Source organism: Papio anubis, unplaced genomic scaffold (genome assembly GCF_008728515.1).
Source record: "Papio anubis isolate 15944 unplaced genomic scaffold, Panubis1.0 scaffold135, whole genome shotgun sequence".
Classification (NCBI taxonomy): domain Eukaryota; kingdom Metazoa; phylum Chordata; class Mammalia; order Primates; family Cercopithecidae; genus Papio; species Papio anubis.
Window position 1 is genome coordinate 43,274 of NW_022161303.1, and position 10,559 is coordinate 53,832.

General features: G+C 38.4%; 1 pseudogene; it reads left to right on the top strand.

The window, feature by feature from the left end:
- Window positions 1-2,188: 2,188 nt before the first annotated feature.
- LOC116272607 lies at window positions 2,189-3,371 on the top strand (annotated as a pseudogene).
- The last annotated feature ends 7,188 nt before the right edge of the window (window positions 3,372-10,559 follow it).

Below are 10,559 nucleotides of genomic sequence, written 5' to 3' on the forward strand. Positions count from 1 at the left end.
GGCAACTGTGAAATTCTTGATTGGAATTTATTTTCTTCAAGGATGTTAAATATTGGTATTGGTCTCTTCTGGCTTGTAGGATTTCTGCTAAGTGGTCTACTTTTACATTGGTGATCTTTCCTTTGTGGTTGACCTGACCTTCCTCTCTAGCTGCCTTTAACATTTTTTCTTTTATTTCAGGCTTGAAGAATCTGATAATTATGTGTCTTGGTGATTATTTTCTTGTGGAATATCTTACTAGAATTCTCTGCATGTCCTGAATTTGAATGCTGGCCTCTCTTGGGGAAGTTCTCATGAATGATATCCTAAAACATGTTTTTCAAATTGCTTCCCTTCTCCGCTTCTCTTTCATGGACACCAGTGGGTCATTCATTTGGTCTCTTTACATAATCTTATATTTCTCAGAGGTTTGAGGGTTTTCATTTTTCTTTTTTCTTTATTTTTGTCTGAATGTCTTATTTCAAATAGCCACTCTTCAAACTCTGAGATTATTTCTTAGCTTTGTCTATTCTGCTATTAATACTTGTGAATTTATTATTAAAAAATTTACTGTGTTTTATCAGTTTTCAGGTTAGTTATGCTCTTAATACTGGCTATTTTTTCTGCCCGGTCCTGTATTATTATTTATTTAAAAGTTAAGAAAAGATTCTTAACTTTTTTGAATTGAGTCTCAAGGTACTTCTGCATTTTAATTATCTTTATTTCTACCCATATTCTGAATTCTACTTCTGTCATTTTAGCCATCTTGGACTGGTTTAGAACCTTGCTGGAGATGTAGTGTGGCCATTTGGAGGAAGAAAGGAACTCTGGCTTTTGAGTTGTCAGAATTTTTGTGTTTGTTCTTTTTTACCTTTATGGGGTGATATTTCTTTAATCTTTGAAGTTGTTGACTTTTGGATTTCTTCTTTTATTCTATTTGCTGACCTTAATTGTTGAATTGTGGTATAAAGTTTACTCAGTCAAGTGGCTTTATGTGTATTCATGCAGGTGAACGTGGCTGCTCAGGGCTGAAGAGAATCTGCTGCTTAGAGCTGAGGAGAGTATGCTGCTCAGGGCTGAGGAGGGTCTGCTGTTCTTTGTGCTTAGTTGTACTCAAATGGCAGTGTTGGCAAAAGGGCAGGGTGCTGGTTGTCGTGGGGCTAGTGGGCTCTGTGTACACCAAGGCTCTGACTGCAAAGGTGGTATAGCAGGGATGGGGGCCTGGAGTACACTCCTACCAACAGCAGTGCCAAGGCAGAATGCATGTGCACATGTGCACTGACAGGCAAGGAAGACAAGATCCTTCCATGCGTGCGCGCGCGCACACACACACACACACCAGCACAGTGATGTGTGGGGTGGCCATGGTCCTTGGGGGGAAACTACAGTGAGGAGAGGCAGCAGGCAGGCTGATGCCTGGATGGGGCCACCCCACTGGACTTGTCTACTGGTGAGGCAGGATCTGCCAGGTCAGGAGCTATGACATAGGCCACTAGGGCACCCAAGGCTGCACTGCAAGCAGGCATGACCAAATTGGAGCCACAGGAAAGGCCAGCAGACCAAGGGGTGCTCAGGTCAAAACAGCCCCATCTGATGGGCCAGACCACCCTGCAGAATTTATGTCCAAAATTTCCCCTAGGGCTAACGTCTCTTATGGGAGCAAGTTAAGCATATGGGTATGGACATCCCTGGACATGCTTCACTACAGATGCTCCCACACCAAACCCTCTGGGCTCTGCACTGGCTGGTGTGCTGCCCCTATCACTTCTCTAAGCAGCTCTTCCTTTCAACTCATTTTTCATGGTGGTCAGGGGTCTCTGCCACTGGGATTCCAGAGGCCAGTGGGGAAAGCAGGTAGCTTCTTGCCAGTTAAACTCACCTGTTTTCTCACAGTCACTGGGGGCCAGAAATGAGTTCCACTGTGCTTTAGCCCTGTGCAGGGTTCCCAGATTCCGAACCTTCAGTTCAGCTTTTGTGCCTTTCCTCCATCCCCTCTCAGTACCTGCCCTCTGTTAAGCATGTGCCAATCATCCTGTTCCCTTGGTGGTAGCTGTTCCACCTTGGTGTGTCTATTCAGCCATGTTGCTCAAATCTATAAAGTCTTATAGGTCAATAATAAATAGAAAATTGACACTTTAAAAATATGCAAAGAACTTGAATTTAAAATTTCTACAAATAAAAAGCAAAAATTGTCAATAAATTTTAAATATGCAACATATTAATGTAGAGAAATGCAAATCAAATGCTCAATGAGATACTTACTAAAATAGCTGTAACAAAGAGACAATAAAAAAGATTGCCAGGCTTGCGACTGTGCACTCAATACAGCACCATGGGGAAGCAGGACAATCGGGTGGCCTATATGAACCCAATAGCAATGGCAAGATCAAAGGGTCCAGTCCAGTCTTCAGGGCCAACAATACAGTGTTATCTGAATTGACCAAGGCCTACCTGGGAAGAAGTAAAAGAGCGACTAGAAAAGAAAAAGAAAGGCTCCAAGGCTTTGGCTGAATTTGAAGAAAAAATGAATGAGAACTGGAAGGAAGAACTGGAAAAACACAGGGAGAAATTATTAAGTGGAAGTAAGAGCTCATTCAAAACAAGACAGAGAAAGAAAAATGAAAAGAAGAAGTCTGGTAGGTATTCATCTTCTTCTTCATCAAGCTCTGATTCTTCCAGCAGTTCTGATTCTGAAGATGAGGATAAGAAACAAGGAAAATGGAGAAAGAAAAAGAAGAACCGTTCACGTAAATATTCTGAAAGCTCCATGTCAGAAACCGAACCAGACAGTAAGGATAGTTTTAAAAAGAAAAAGAAGTCAAAAGATGGAACTGAGAAAGAAAAGGATATTAAAGGACTCAACAAAAAGAGAAAGATGTATTCTGAAGATAAACCTTTATCATCTGAGTTCTTGTCAGAATCAGAGTATATTGAGGAGGTGTGAGCAAAAAAGAAGAAAAACAGTGAAGAACGAGAAAAAGCAACAGAAAACATGAAAAAGAAAAAGAAGCATAAGAAACACAGTAAGAAGAAGAAAAAGAAGTGTGCTAGTTCAAGTCTTGACTCACCATAACGTTAAGAAAAATCAGGATTCCCTTATAAAGAAAGTGCAATGCCTGAGGAAATTTCAATTGTGAAAACTACAACATACTTACTAAAATGTATGAATTTTCTTGTCTTTAGAATTATTCCTGGACTATTCAGTAGCCACTCAGATGTCACTGTGTGAAAGGGCCATAAATGTTGGCTGCTGCTTGAACATCTATTTTTTTTTCTTCCAGTGCTTGATAACTCTGTGAGATAATACACTGTGGTTATACTAGTGGTTAAGATATTTGGGAATAAAATCAATACTTTTGACTAGAAGTGTCTAAGGATAAACCAACATAAATTGAATCTAGATGTATCTTTAAGATGTAATCAGAAATGACCAGATGACTCTAGTTAAAATTTTTGAAGGAGGGATTACATTAATATTTAAAAACCCTTACTCTGTAAATAAGTGTATTTTAATTTTTTCCCCTCATATACTTTTATTTACCAGGGGAAGGAACTTTTAGGGTTGGGGGGTGGCTTGCTATCTCTTTAGCTAGCAGAATAGTGTGCCTTTGATCCTCACACATCCTATATTATGGACACAGTAGCAATGCTTCACGGGGAGGTCAGAGCTGGCTACCAGCAGTCTTGCCCTTTACTGAGCTTAGTGTTATCCTTGGATGCTGTCATATGCTGCTTTGAATGAACCAGAGAAACAGCCATTTGCAGCATGAGAAAGCCCCAAAAGCTCTGAGATTTACCTACACTTCAGTAATAATGAATATTTTTTAGCATTAGAAGGTGTTATGTCATTTGAATTAATTTTGATTACACTTTGGCTTGGGAGAGGAATTATTTTAAATAGACGCTGGTTCTTTTTGAACTTGAGAGCTAAATATTCTAAAATGCATGTTTAACACTAAGTTTTAACCAGTCAGGAAAATTTTATGTAACCAGTGATAGTTTATTTTTTGTATGAATTTTGTTTAGCCTGCAATGTTTAGCTTTTGTTAACTCCTCACTCTTGCTGTCTTAAGTTCATTACTGTGTTTAATGGCCTACTTGCCAAGATATTTAGCATGTAAAAAGCAGGGTTTTGATTTAAGAAAAAAAAAAGGCTTCATATTGAAGCTGAGATTTGCAATAACAAGTTGAGTGGCCAGCCTGGTATGCTGTGTCTTATTGCCTGAATCTTAGTAAATGTAATGTTTAAAAAAAAATTGCCAAAGGTATCAAAAATATGAAAGCTTCAAAGACTGTATGTAGCAATGTAAAAAACAACCACTTTAAAAAAAAATTGGCAATTATTCAAAATGTTATAAAGAGTATCACCATATGACTCAGAAATTTTACTCTCTGTCCAGGAGCGGTGGCTCAAGCCTGTAATCCCAGCACTTTGGGAGGCCGAGACGGGCGGATCACGAGGTCAGGAAGTCGAGACCATCCTGGCTAACACGGTGAAACCCCGTCTCTACTAAAAAACACAAAAAACTAGCCAGGCGAGGTGGCAGGCACCTGTAGTCCCAGCTACTTGAGAGGCTGAGGCAGGAGAATGGCGTGAACCGGGGAGGCGGAGCTTGCAGTGAACTGAGATCCGGCCACTGCACTCCAGCCTGGGCGACACAGCGAGACTCCATCTCACAAAAAAAAAAAAAAAAGAAAAGAAATTTTACTCTCTGTTATGTACTCAAAAGAAATGAAAGCCTATGACTACACAAAGAATCAAATGTAAATGATCAAAGCAGTAGTATTTATAATAGCCCCAAAGGAATAAAACCAAAATATTCATTAAATAGTAAAAGAAAAAAATAATATGTGCTTCTGTCCATGCAATAAAATACTATTTGCCAAATTTAAAAAAATGAAGTAATGATACCTGCTATGTCAGGAACAAACCTCAAAATTATCAAAGTAAGTTAAAAGAAACCAAACCAAATGAGCAGATAATTTATGATTTCACTTAAAATAACTTTTAATACAAGGATTATATGTGAAAACAGATTAATGATTGCCTGTGACCAGGATAATAAAATCAGTAAGTACTAAAGGGCTGAATTTCTTTTTCCATAGTAATAAAATTATTTCAAAATTAGATTGTGATTATCGTTGTCTGTAAGTATATTTTAAAAAATTGGAATTGTACACTTAAAATATGTGATGGTTTTGTTATAAAATCATATCCCAGTAAAATGTTTCCAAAGGAAACATGCCAAAAATAAAATGTACTACTGTTGATTTTTGGAGAACTAAGTCACAGACTCTAAAAACCAAACCCCTTTATTGTTCATCTCAAGGCATGTTAAGAGGAAAAGACAAAGATATAGTTATAACATTAAAATGTTCATAGCAAATAGTTATAAGAAAAAATTTAAGTTTGTAAAAGGTATTAATAGATAGAAATTATCTGGTTAGATTTACCAGGCCAGAAATGTGAATTAAATAATGGTACTTTATTGAAGACCACTCTGAGTCACAGATTATTAGAAATTTGTAATGATGTCATCATAAGGTTAAAATATCCCTTACCAAAATTGACTCAGAGAAAAAATGTTAAATAAAGTGTGTTGGTGGCACCCATATCCATAGTTGCAGGTACTTTTAGTGTAAGACCAATTAGAAAGCTGTGCATTTTTCCCTCATTTGTAACCAATTTCAGCACTTGAATCCATTATTGAACTCCTAAATTTATTGATAAAACATGTGAGCAGATGTTTGACTTGTTTTTATTACAAAACATGGCTAATATACAGTATGTGAAAGTTTCCATAAAATTATTAAATTATTTATTTCAAAGTTATAAAAATAAAAAGTTTTAGCAAACATAGCAAGAATTATACACTAATATTTACCATACATACCCATCACAAGGCTTCAGCAATTATCATACTTTTATTTTTCATTTTTTACTATCAACTTCAATTATTCTGGTAGTATTTTAAAGTAAGTACATTACATTTTTCAGTTTGTAGAAATTTGAGTATCTATATCTAAGAAATAAAAAGAAAAATAATAAAAACATTATTATAAAATCTAATTAAATACAAATATTTCCTAATATTATTTTAAACAGTTTATTGATTTTTTTATGTGCAAAACACTAGATTTAGCAAACACTGGGACTTTATGAGAAGTAACAATTTAAGACTAATATTTATCCTAGAGACTCAAAGTGAATATAAATGAATATATCTTTAGTTAATACAGCTTAAAACACTGTATTTGTGAAAACACATTTTGAAGATGGCTGACACCTTTATTACAAGACATGGGTTATGTATTGTAAATAATTAGTTTAAAAGTCCATGGAAAAGAGATTTTCCACCAAAAAGTCTATAGGAAATAAACAAGTTTGGTTTTTCTGAACTCAGGACATGAGGCCAGCTTTTAAAACTCTGATTAAAAAGAGCCATCAAGACCCTAAGCCGGATGAGAATGTAATCAGCAGATCTCATTTTTCAACTCTGTTCACCAGGTCGCATATCTAGCAAAACGTCCCCTTTCATGTCAGGTTTTTTCTGTGAACTCAGAATGACCACTGTCCCTTAGTATACAGCCCTGCAGTGGACCCCAAAATAACAATCAATCAGGTCCAGAGGTGCTCATTGTGGTCTTTCCAGAATATAATGATATGAGGACAATAATTCTCCCCTTGTAAAATTAAGAAAATATGAGAATATTTGCCTAATTTTTGATAACATCATACTGTGAGCCATTAAAAAAAGCAAGAATTTAAAAAGTAAGGGATTATCTGGATCCTAGGGCACAGCGACACCCTTCAAATAGAATAGTTTCAAGCACAGTTTTACATGTGAACTTCTTGTGCGCAAGAAAAGAATGTGTGAGTCAATAGTTGAGAAGTCTGTAGGTTGCAGGATTTTAAGGAATCAGAGAGACCGATGGGATTCAGGAGGATATTTATTAATTATTTAGGTGCGCCAACCCAGTTGGATTAACATCCAAAGGACTGAGACCTGAACAAAGGGTTAAGTTACCTTTTAAGCATTTTGTGGGTCGGGGGAGATTTGTGCAGGGGGAATCATACTACAGAAGCAAGAAACAAAGACAGCTATTCAATTGAGACATGCATTATATCATTTCTTACTTTTCAAGGAAAAACCTGTTCTGTGACTTGAGTTTATCTGTCTAGTGACCTTGCAACTGCACAGCCAGGGAAACAGGGTCTTCAAAATGCATGGGAAGGGAGGAGAGAAGATTCACTGGCCTCAGAAAAACAAGCAGTTCGTTTTTAAAGGTGAGTTGGGTTTTCTTACATACAACTGAGTTTCTGCTTACACACTCTTTAATTTCTTTTGATTCCTATTTCATTCTCCACTTCAGTGGTTCTTATACCAGAGATGTTAATAGAAAGCACCACTATTTGCCACCTCTTTGTGGAGCTGAGCTTCTTCTTCTACTGGCAACGGTTGATAGCTGGTTAATACCATCAACTTCGTGGCAGTGTATTGGGCTACTATTGCCTCCATTGTTTACTGAATACTCCTAATAAACCCGGACAAAAGGCAAGGGAGGAAGAGGCAAGTGCCAAGAATAAGCAATAACCTACTAATATGGGTTTTGAAGTTTTCAAAGGCTGAGAACCATCCTCCAAACAAGGAATCCGGGGACTACCTAGGCCAAGTCTGAACTGGAACATGGGCCAGCTTACACATTGTAGCTGTGATTTCTATGACAATTATTGTGAATTTCTTGGCCATTACTATGGATTTCTAGGCAAGAATTGGTTAAATTTTCCACATACTCCTTCTTCTAAGGCAAAGAGGTCATTTAAAGCTAGCCTATTTTGATATATAGCATTTCTCATTTGTGTTGCTTGTATTGTCAATAAATCTAATGCCCTTGATGATTCATTGGTTATGATATCAAGGACTGCCTGCAACTTTATGATGTGGTTGAGGATATAGACTGTGGTGTGGTACCCTCATGACCTTTCTTGCCCCCAGATAGCTGGCCCATAGCATTTAATGATTCTTTCAGGAGGCCATATATTATCCTTTTAGTCTCCTACGTCCACATCCTTTTTTGATATTTGGGTTTATTTTTGTGATTATACTTTTTAAAGTTCTTCTTTTATTTTTATTATAAAATGGATATTCTAAGAGTTCCCCTTGCTTCAGAGGAATTATAAAGAAGGTTGATTTGTTTGTTTTCAATACACATGCCCCTGTCCATTTAGCCAGCCAGCAGTTGACAGTACGCCCATGATCCATAAATCCAATATAGGCCAGGGGGTGCCTTTCAAGCATTTGGAGCTTCTAGCTGATGCCAAGTGTAGCTTAGAGTAGAGAATGGGGAGAAAGTGTTTGGATCTGATAAGTAGGAGTCATTCAGGCATTTCTCCATAGAGTTTTGTTTTTAGTCTCATCATAATACTGTTGCCCTAAGCAGGTTGTTTCTCCTACTGTCTCTGCAAAAGCCTTTTCCCATCAGGCGATACAGTACTATCCAATTATGAAGGTTTTTAACAACTAACACTGGCTGAGGCTGTTGGTTCACTGTCAGGGTTAAGCGAACTGAAGTTATCTTGTGGCATTAATTTCTTTGACTCCCATGGCCACTTGTTCTCCATATTAGTTTCTGTACATACATAACATGAGGAAATTTTAAAGCTGCCAGCTGTGTTTTTAGCTAGTTGAGCAAATAAGTTTTTAGTTGAGGGTGGAAACTCAGGCACTGGCTGATCAAAATGCTTATAGAATGACTTATGAACCTGAAATTGAGGGGTTGGATGCATTTGAGTCCTTCTAGTCTTTTTGACAATTTCCTAACAGGGGATCTAAATCTTACTTACCATACAAAGGTCCAACCAGACCTAGGAGGAACTCCCTTCAGGACAGGACAATAGATAGTTCTTCCCAGGTGGCTGGGGAAAAAACGACAAAGGGGATTCGGTCATTGATACGGAGACTCTTGTGGAAGCAGAGTTAGAAAAATTGCCTAATAATTCCTCTCCTCAAAAGTGTGAGCTGTTTGCACTCAGCCAAACCTTAAAGTACTTACAGAATCAAAAAAGACTATCTCAATCCAGACTCAAAAGGTTACATACGCCCTCTCTGAAATGAATTTGCTTAAGAACTGTTTTATGGGAATGCATCTTGATTGGGCAGCTTGGTTGTTTTGAAATACTCAGGAACCCAATCCAGCTCTAGGACTCACCTCTGAGTGCAAAGGCAATGTTGGGCACGCTGGTTAAGGACTACTAGAATCCAGCAGCCTGGACCCCTTTCTTTGTGGTCAAGAAAGGTGGGAAAACAGATGCAGGACTGCTAAATCGGTGAGCATAACTAGTGCGATAAGCCGAGGTCCATGGGTGGTTATGCACCCTGGAAAGGAACTCACTTCTGAAGGCAAAGGCAATGTTGGGCATGCTGGTAAAGGACCACTAGAATCCAGCAGTCCAGTCCCCTTTCTTTGTGGTCAAGAAAGATGGGAAAATGGGTGCAGGACTGCTACATTGGTGAGCATAACTAATCTGATAAGGAGAGGTCCATGGGTGGTTACGCACCCTGGAAAGGAATAAGCATTAGGACCATAGAGGACGCTTTAAGACTAATGCTCATCGGAAAATAACTGGAGTACTGTCATCCCTATGTTCTTTTTTCAGATCGGAAACGTTCCCCCCAAGGCAAAAACACCCCTAAGATGTATTCTGGAGAATTGGAACCAATTTGACCCTCAGACGCTATGAAAGAAATGACTTATATTTTTCTGCAGTACTGCTTGGCCACGATATCTTTTTCAAGGGAGAGAAACCTGGCCTTCTGAGGGAAGTATAAGTTATAACACCATCTTACACCTAGACATCTTTTGTAGGAATAAAAGGCAAATGGAGTGAAGTGCCATATGCACAAATTTCCTTTTCATTAAGAGACAACTCGCAATTACGTAAAAAGTACGATTTATGCCCTACAGGTAGCCCTCAGAGTCTACCTCCCTACACCAGCGTCCCCCCAACTCCTTCTCCAACTAATAAGGATCCCCCTTCAACCCAAACAGTCCAAAAGGAGATAGACAAAGCGTTACACAATGAACCAAAGAGTGCCAATATTCCCAGATTATGCCCCTTGCAAGCAATGGAAGGAGGAGAATTCTGTCCGGCCAGAGTGCATATACCTTTTTCTCTCTCAGACTTAAAGCAAATTAAAATAGACCTAGGTAAATTCTCAGATAACCCTGATGACTATATTGATGTTTTACAAGGGTTAGGACAATCCTTTGATCTGACATGGAGAGATATAATGTTACTGCTAAATTAGACACTAACTCCAAATGAGAGAAGTGCCACCATAACTGCAGCCCGAGAGTTTGGTGATCTCTGGTATCTCAGTCAGGTCAATGATAGGATGGCAACAGAGGAAAGAGAACCATTCCCCACAGGCCATCAGGAAGTTCCAAGTGTAGACCCTCACTGGGACACAGAATCATAACATGGAGATTGGTGCCGCAGACATTTGCTAACTTGCGTGCTAGAAGGACTAAGGAAAACTAGGAAGAAGCCTATGACTTATTCAATGAAGTCCACTATA